This window comes from Spermophilus citellus (genome assembly GCF_964194105.1).
Source record: "Spermophilus citellus genome assembly, chromosome: 10".
Lineage (NCBI taxonomy): Eukaryota > Metazoa > Chordata > Mammalia > Rodentia > Sciuridae > Spermophilus > Spermophilus citellus.
The window spans coordinates 422826-430000 of record NC_138197.1 but is presented as its reverse complement, the minus strand read 5'-3'; the positions used below and the strand labels follow the sequence as shown (position 1 = coordinate 430000).

The 7175-nt window shown below is 33.8% G+C and overlaps 1 pseudogene across 1 annotated transcript; it reads right to left on the bottom strand.

Annotated features, from left to right (window-relative positions):
• Positions 1–875: 875 nt before the first annotated feature.
• Positions 876–1255, bottom strand: LOC308658634 (huntingtin-interacting protein K-like; annotated as a pseudogene). Its single transcript has one exon. The product of its transcript is annotated as a huntingtin-interacting protein K-like (transcript).
• Positions 1256–7175: the final 5920 nt, after the last annotated feature.

Genomic DNA, 7175 nt, shown 5'->3' with positions numbered 1-7175 from the left:
GTGCAAGTAAATTGCATCTTGGAAAGTAAAACATAGGGTCAATGTGTTGGGCTTATTTATTTATTTATTTATTTATTGTACTGTGTGTTGAAATCAGAGCTAGTTAACCACTGAGATACATCACCAGCTCCTTTTTTATATTTTATTTAGAGACAATATCTCATTGATTTGCTTAGTGCCTCACTGATAACTTTGTGAGACTGGCTCTAAATTCATGATTCCCCTGCTTCACCCTTCCAAGCTGCTGGGAATACAGGTAGGTTGCACCATGCCCAACCTATCATTTACCTTAAAGATACTTCAGTTCTTTTACCAGATTCTGTGAAAAATACTACAATGAAAATATAATTGTACTGTTTTCTATGATGTAGTTACTCCAATTTTTTTAGATACATACCCAGAATTACTACTACTGAATCATGTGGCATTTTTTTTAAAGAGAGAGTGAGAGAGGGGGGGGAGGGAGAGAGAGAGAGAGAGAGAGAGAGAGAGAGAGAGAGAGAAAGAGAGAGAGAGAGAATTTTTAATATTTATTTTTTAGTTCTCGGCGGACACAACATCTTTGTTGGTATGTGGTGCTGAGGATTGAACCCGGGTCGCACGCATGCCAGGCGAGCGCGCTACCGCTTGAGCCACATCCCCAGCCCCTCATGTGGCATTTTTATTTCAACTTACTGAAGAACCTTAATATCATTTTCAAAAATAGCTTTATACAATTTATATTCCCACTAGCATTTTCACAACTGAGTCTTTATATCCATGCATATATGTTCTGGGGTACCTACTATCTTTCTGATTTTTATTTTTTATTTATTTTATTTATTTTTTTTTGCAAAAAAAGTCTTTATTGCAATAAGTTAATCCTGTAAATATGCCTGAAAAAGTACATATCAGTTGGTCAGAGCAATAAGAGCCTCCACCACTTTTCCCATGTGTTCCCGCAAGCTTCTCTCTGCTGCTGCTCAAGAAATCTCCATCTCTGTCATTATCAACTCCAGATCTTCTTTCTTGATAGTGACCTTTGCCAGTTCCTTCTCCCGTTCTTGTTTGGCTTTCTGCTCCCGAGACCTTCTATCTCGGATCATGGACATAGCCGTCTCCAGATTGGAACTCTGGATCTCCTTCTCCTCCGCATAGTCGGTGACCCGCTCCAGGTCCACCGCACCACTGTCATGCTTCTGTGCCTTCTCGGGGGCCGTTCGGGGCCGCTGGTCTCGGTTTCCAACTCCAGTTCCACGTCCTCCTCAGTCGCCATATTTTTATTTTTTAATATAAACATTTTATTTATTTATTCACTAGTCATAGATAAACAAATAACTTTTATTTTCTTTATTTTTATGTGGTTCTGATGCTTAAACCCAGTGCCTCCCATGTTCTAGGCAAGTACTCTATAACTGAGTCAGAACCCCAGCCCCTATCTTTCAGATTTTTATCATAGGCATTCTGACAAGACGACACAGAGTGCAGAAACTTTTTCATTTGACTGATGCACTAAGCTTCTGGTGCAACTGTGTTATATTCCAGGCCAGAGGAAGAGTGTGCTGTAAATATTTTCTGTGATGAAACAGGAATCTTTGATTTCTAACACAGTTTTAACAGTAATGCTGAAAATTTAAGTTTTTGGAAGTAGTTACAAAAAATCCAAATCCACCTGTTTGTAATATGTGAATATATTTGCACATGTTCAGTCTCTATTGCTTATAGAAATTTTTAGGATATACTCCCTGGAACAGAAGGCACTAATTTTAGATGCTCAGTACATGGAGAAACTACTTCTAAAAACAATTGTTAGGCCTGGAATTATTTTTGGGGTGAACAAAGGTAGGTCAGGCCTCAGAAAGTGCTCAAATGTTATTTATTCTATCAGTAGTTGGCTTTGATTTTCCCCTTTGGTACCTATAATTGAGTTGAGAGAGAAGCAATTTTTCCAGCAACAGAAGTTATCAAAACCACTGGAAAAATCTCTTTTTGGGAAAAAAACTGACATCTTTGATACTTAAATTTTCTGACCTGACTTCAGGTTTTGATGCAAATGAAAAGGCACCAAGAAGAAGACTACCACTTTGTCATTTTCATACTTATATATCATTTCTTCTCTAACCAATGAATAAATTAAGATGAAAATCACAGAAAATTTTAAAGTCAGCTTATATATGATCTCAATCTATTTTTATTTAAGGTTACCCCTGATTTTTTTTCACATATGTGGCACTTCACTCAACAACTCAAATGCCCTGGTGTATCCCAGCTATTTCTACTCATTTCACTGTAGGTATTTTTTCAATTGTCCAATGTATCTAAATCTCAATTGTCCAATGTATCTGAATTCATTTGTGGCTTTGTCAGAGAAAGACCCATAAAATGAGTAGATGTGTATTTAATTTATCAGTAGAGAAAGAAAGGATTACAAGCCTATATTCTGCTATATTTCTGTTATGATCCAGTTTTTGGTGTCCCCTCAAAAGCTCACATGTGAGACAATGCAGAAAGGTTAGGAGAAGAAATTACTTGGTCATAGAGTTAACCTCATCAGTGAATTAATCCCTGAATGAATTAACTGTGGTAACTGAAGTGATAGTGTGTCACTGGAGGAAGTGGAAATTGGGGACTTGGCTTTGGAGTGTAAATTTGTATATTCCCCCCAAAAGAGAGTCTCTGCTTCATGATGACCATGTAAGTTTCTTCCCTCTTCCACACCCTTCTGCCATGATATTCTGCCTCACTTTAAACCCTGAGAAATTGAGCATTCTTCCAAAGAATAAGACCTCTGAAACCGTAAGCCTGCAAATGAACCTTTATTCCTCTAAAATTTCTCTAGTCAATTTCTTTAGTCACAGTGGTGAAAAGGCAGATTAAAACAACTTCTAACTTCATCTCACCTGAACATATGCTTTTTGTGATGAGTTTGAACCCAGTATCTTAGATATTCTGCACGCAAACTCACAGGGAACTGTGATCCCAGCCCAAATATCTAATTTTAGATTGCATTGTATTATCCCTTACTTCTAGTGTTATTTTGGATATGGATAAGCTTAGAATATTCTAATGCTCTTACCAATAAAAAAATACATGTATATAAATTAATCTTTGGTTTTGGTTTATACTATGCTCCTTGCTCTTTATTATTGTATTATAGTTTTATTATATGCATCACTGACACTTAATAATACTACTAGATAATTTGCTTCCCTGAAGCAGAGATTTTGGGGGTAATTCATACATAATTTTCCTCCAAAGTATTTTTTCTCTTTAATCTCTTTCCTTTATCAGAGAAAAATGCTGAAATTTTTTGGTTAATGTTTTTTCTTTGTTGTAGTTATACATAATACCTTTATTTTATTTATTTATTTTTATGTGGTTCTGATAATTGAACTCAGTGTCTTACATGTGATAGGTGGAGACTCTACTGCTGAGCAACAACCCCAACTCCACATGCTAAAATTTTGATGAAAAATATTCAATATTACATTAAGGAAAAATTGTTGTATTTGTAATGATGAGTAGTATCTAAACACATTTGTGTAATTGAACCTTTTATGTCCTTGTCCAAATTTTTATTTTCCCATAAATTTTACATATTATCTTTTAAAACATATATGCACTGTGTGAAGTAGTATACAAATATGACATTTATATAATACTGATTTGATGTTTTGTACTATGGGTTAGGCTGAATGTAGTGTGGCCAAAATGTGTCTCAACATTAGAAACCATTTTATTCACACTTTATTATTTGTATCTTGTTACAATGTGCACATTCTCTTTTCCTCCACCATACAGATTTTAACTGTGGTAAAATATGATAAAATCTGAATGAATTAACTGTGTTAATTCATTCTACTATACTTTTATATGTTATTATGGTTTACAAGGGCAATCATTTCTATATTTTAATGCTACTGGTGGGAAACAATCATGTTTTTCAATAGGCACACAATTTAAAAAAAAAACCAGCAACTTATACTTCATCTGTAGTTTATAAGAACTTCTTACTCCACCTCTTCATTAATACTGTTTAATTGTATACATTTGGTATTATTATATTTAGTTTTTTTCTAATTTATCAAGATGCTGATATTTCTATGAATAGTGAGCACTTAGATATCACCTGTATAAAGAGGCTATTCAAGTCACTTGGCTGTTCTTCTCTTGGTGTTTTTGTCTTTTCTTATTAAATGTATTTTGTCATGTTTCATGTAATTTATCTTACCTGTCAATTTCTTGTTAAGTGTATTTAGTCATGTATCAGGTAATTTATCATACACTTTAATGGTATGTCTTCATTTAGTGATTATTTTAATGCCCAACTTATTAATTTGGTAACATTTTATTTTGTGCAACTTTGAAAATAAATATGTTCCACGTTGCTGTGTAGTTCTTACAGTTGAAACAAAGGGTGCTCTTCTATTTAAAAGTAGACACCAGTCTTAAAGTTATATGGGGCAGAGTCTCAGTAAGTTGTTCATCCTCATCTTGAAATTTCTTTTATTATTATTATTATTATTAATATGTGAAAGTGGAATTCATTATAATGTTTATTACATATAGAGAGCATAATTTTTTATATCTCTGATAGTATACAAAGTATATTCACATCAATTTGTGTCTTCATACATATACTTTGAATAATGATGTTCAACATATTCAACCATAATTTCTATCCTCATGCCCCCTCACTTCCCCTCCCAACCCTCTGCCTTATCTAGAGTTTATTTATTTCTCCCATGCTCCCCTTTCCTACCCCAATATTTATCAGCCTCTTTATATCAAAGAAGACATTCAGCATTTGTTCTGAGGGTATTAGTTTTGTCATAACCTCTCAAGCAGTTAATATTATCCAGTGACTTGGGAGGCTGAGGTTGGGATTGTTGCTTAATAGTAAAATGCTTGCCTAGCATACAGGAGGACCTGGCATTCATTCTCAGGAGGATCACCACTTCAAAGCCAGCCTCAGCAATCTACTGAGGCCCTAAGCAACTTAGAGAGATCCTGCCTCAAAATAAAATGTAAGAAAGGCTTTGGATGTGGTTTAGTCACTAAGTGACTCGGGGTTCAATGCCTGGTACTACTACAAAAACAGAAACAACAAAAACTAAATAAGAATACTATGAAAAAAATTTTACAAATATTAGGAAGTAACATGAAAAATTCTATGGAACCCTTGAGTGAAATAGGAAAATCACAAGGACCTTTAGAAAACTCTTTGAACTGAATCATAGTAAAAATCAGAACATATCAAACTGTGTAAGATGGCTAAATATTCATGGCATATTTTCATTTATTATAAATGAAGAGCTTATTAAAGCTGATAATCTATATCATAATCAGCAAACAATAATAGCTCACAAGACAAAACCTGCCTGATGCCTGTTTTTGCCAAGAAAATTTTATTGTCATAGAGCCACGGTCACACATTATGTAATTTCTATGGCTGTTTTTGCACACAATGGCAGAGTTGAGTCATTCCCATAGAGATTGTGTTGTCCATAAAGTGTAAAATATTTATTACTGGGTCTTTTCTAGAAACATGGTTTTTAAGTCCTTGATCTAAGCCATCACCTAAAGAGTATGTAGAAGAAGGGCAAATTAATACTGAAGCAGGTGAAAATAAGGCATCAATAGTGAGTGTGAATGCATGAAATAGGAAACAATAGAGGGAGATTCCTGTGGCCAAAATTTGATTCTGCAAAAATACTCATAAAATCAACAAATTCCTAATAAGACCAAGAAATAAAATGCACATTACCAATATCATCACAAGAAGAAATTACTACAGTTCTAGAAGCATTCATAAGAAAATGTTGTCAATAACTTTTTCAAGGAAATCTGCCATTCAGATAATATGGTTAGATTCCTTGAAAGGTTTAGCTTATCAAAATGGAGAGAAGAAGGAATGAAGGTCTTCAAGGACCAAATCAGTTAAATAAATCAAAACATTCCCAACAAAGAAACTTAAGGGCTTTGTGGCTTCACTCATAAATTCTCTCAAACACATAAGGAAAAAATAATTAATGTTTTTAGGGTTGGGAGTGTTGCTTAATTGTAAAATACTTGCCTAGCACACAGGAGGACATGGTGTTTATTCCCAGCACTTAAAAAAATGAAAAAAAAATTATCCTTAAAGACATGTTCTCAAAATGTAGAGGAGGAGAAAACAGTTTGCTAAAGTTAGAAAGCCAGTCTTAATGCTAATATCCAAACCATACCATATAATATAAGCAATGAGATAAAAGGCTAATGTATAATGAAGCAATTTCTATACTCTAGAAATTAAAATTTGGAAAAGAAATTTAATGAATACAGTTTACTATATCATTTAAAAACAAAAAAATACTAAAGAATAAATATAAGAAAGTAAATATTTGCCAGTCATTCGAACAGTTCTTGAAACAGATTCATTGTTTTATAATTGTTTGACTTTGGAATACTGGAGTTTTTATGAAATTATGGTAGAAAAAGTTGATATTCAGGTGGAGAAAAATAAAATTTCACCCTTAAATGACACTATACAAAAAATCACATAACAATGAATCACAGACTTAAATGGAAAAATGAGATTTGCAACCTTTTGAAGACAACATAGGAGAATGCATACTTTTTAATTATGGGACTAGAAAACAATTCTTAAGAAAAATTCAAGTGAAATAAAAAAATATATAGGGCTGGGGATGTGGCTCAGACGGTAGCTCGCTCGCCTGGCATGTGTGCAGCCCGGGTTCGATCCTCAGCACCACATACAAAGATGTTGTGTCTGCCTAAAAGTAAAAAATAAATATTAAAAACTCTCTCTCTCTCTCTCTCTCTCTCTCTCTCTCTCTCTCTCTCTTAAAAATATATAAATTAGATTTAACAAAAATTAAAAATCTATATATAATTTCAAACATCTTTATGAAAGTACATGGGCAATCTATAGAAGGGGAGAAAATATTCTTAATTCAAGATTTTTATCTAGAATGAAAAAAAAACTATTGCATTTCAATAAAAAGACAAGTAGCACATTGAAAAGTGACAGAAAATTTTAATAAAAAGTTCTCAAAGAGCGATGTCTAAAGCAAGTAAAAGTGTCTCTCTCCCTTTTTCATTGGGGAATGGAAATGAAAGCCCTGGTGAAGTCATGCTGCACACCCTCTATTGTGCTTATCACCAACACTGGAACAGGCATGGAGAGATGACAC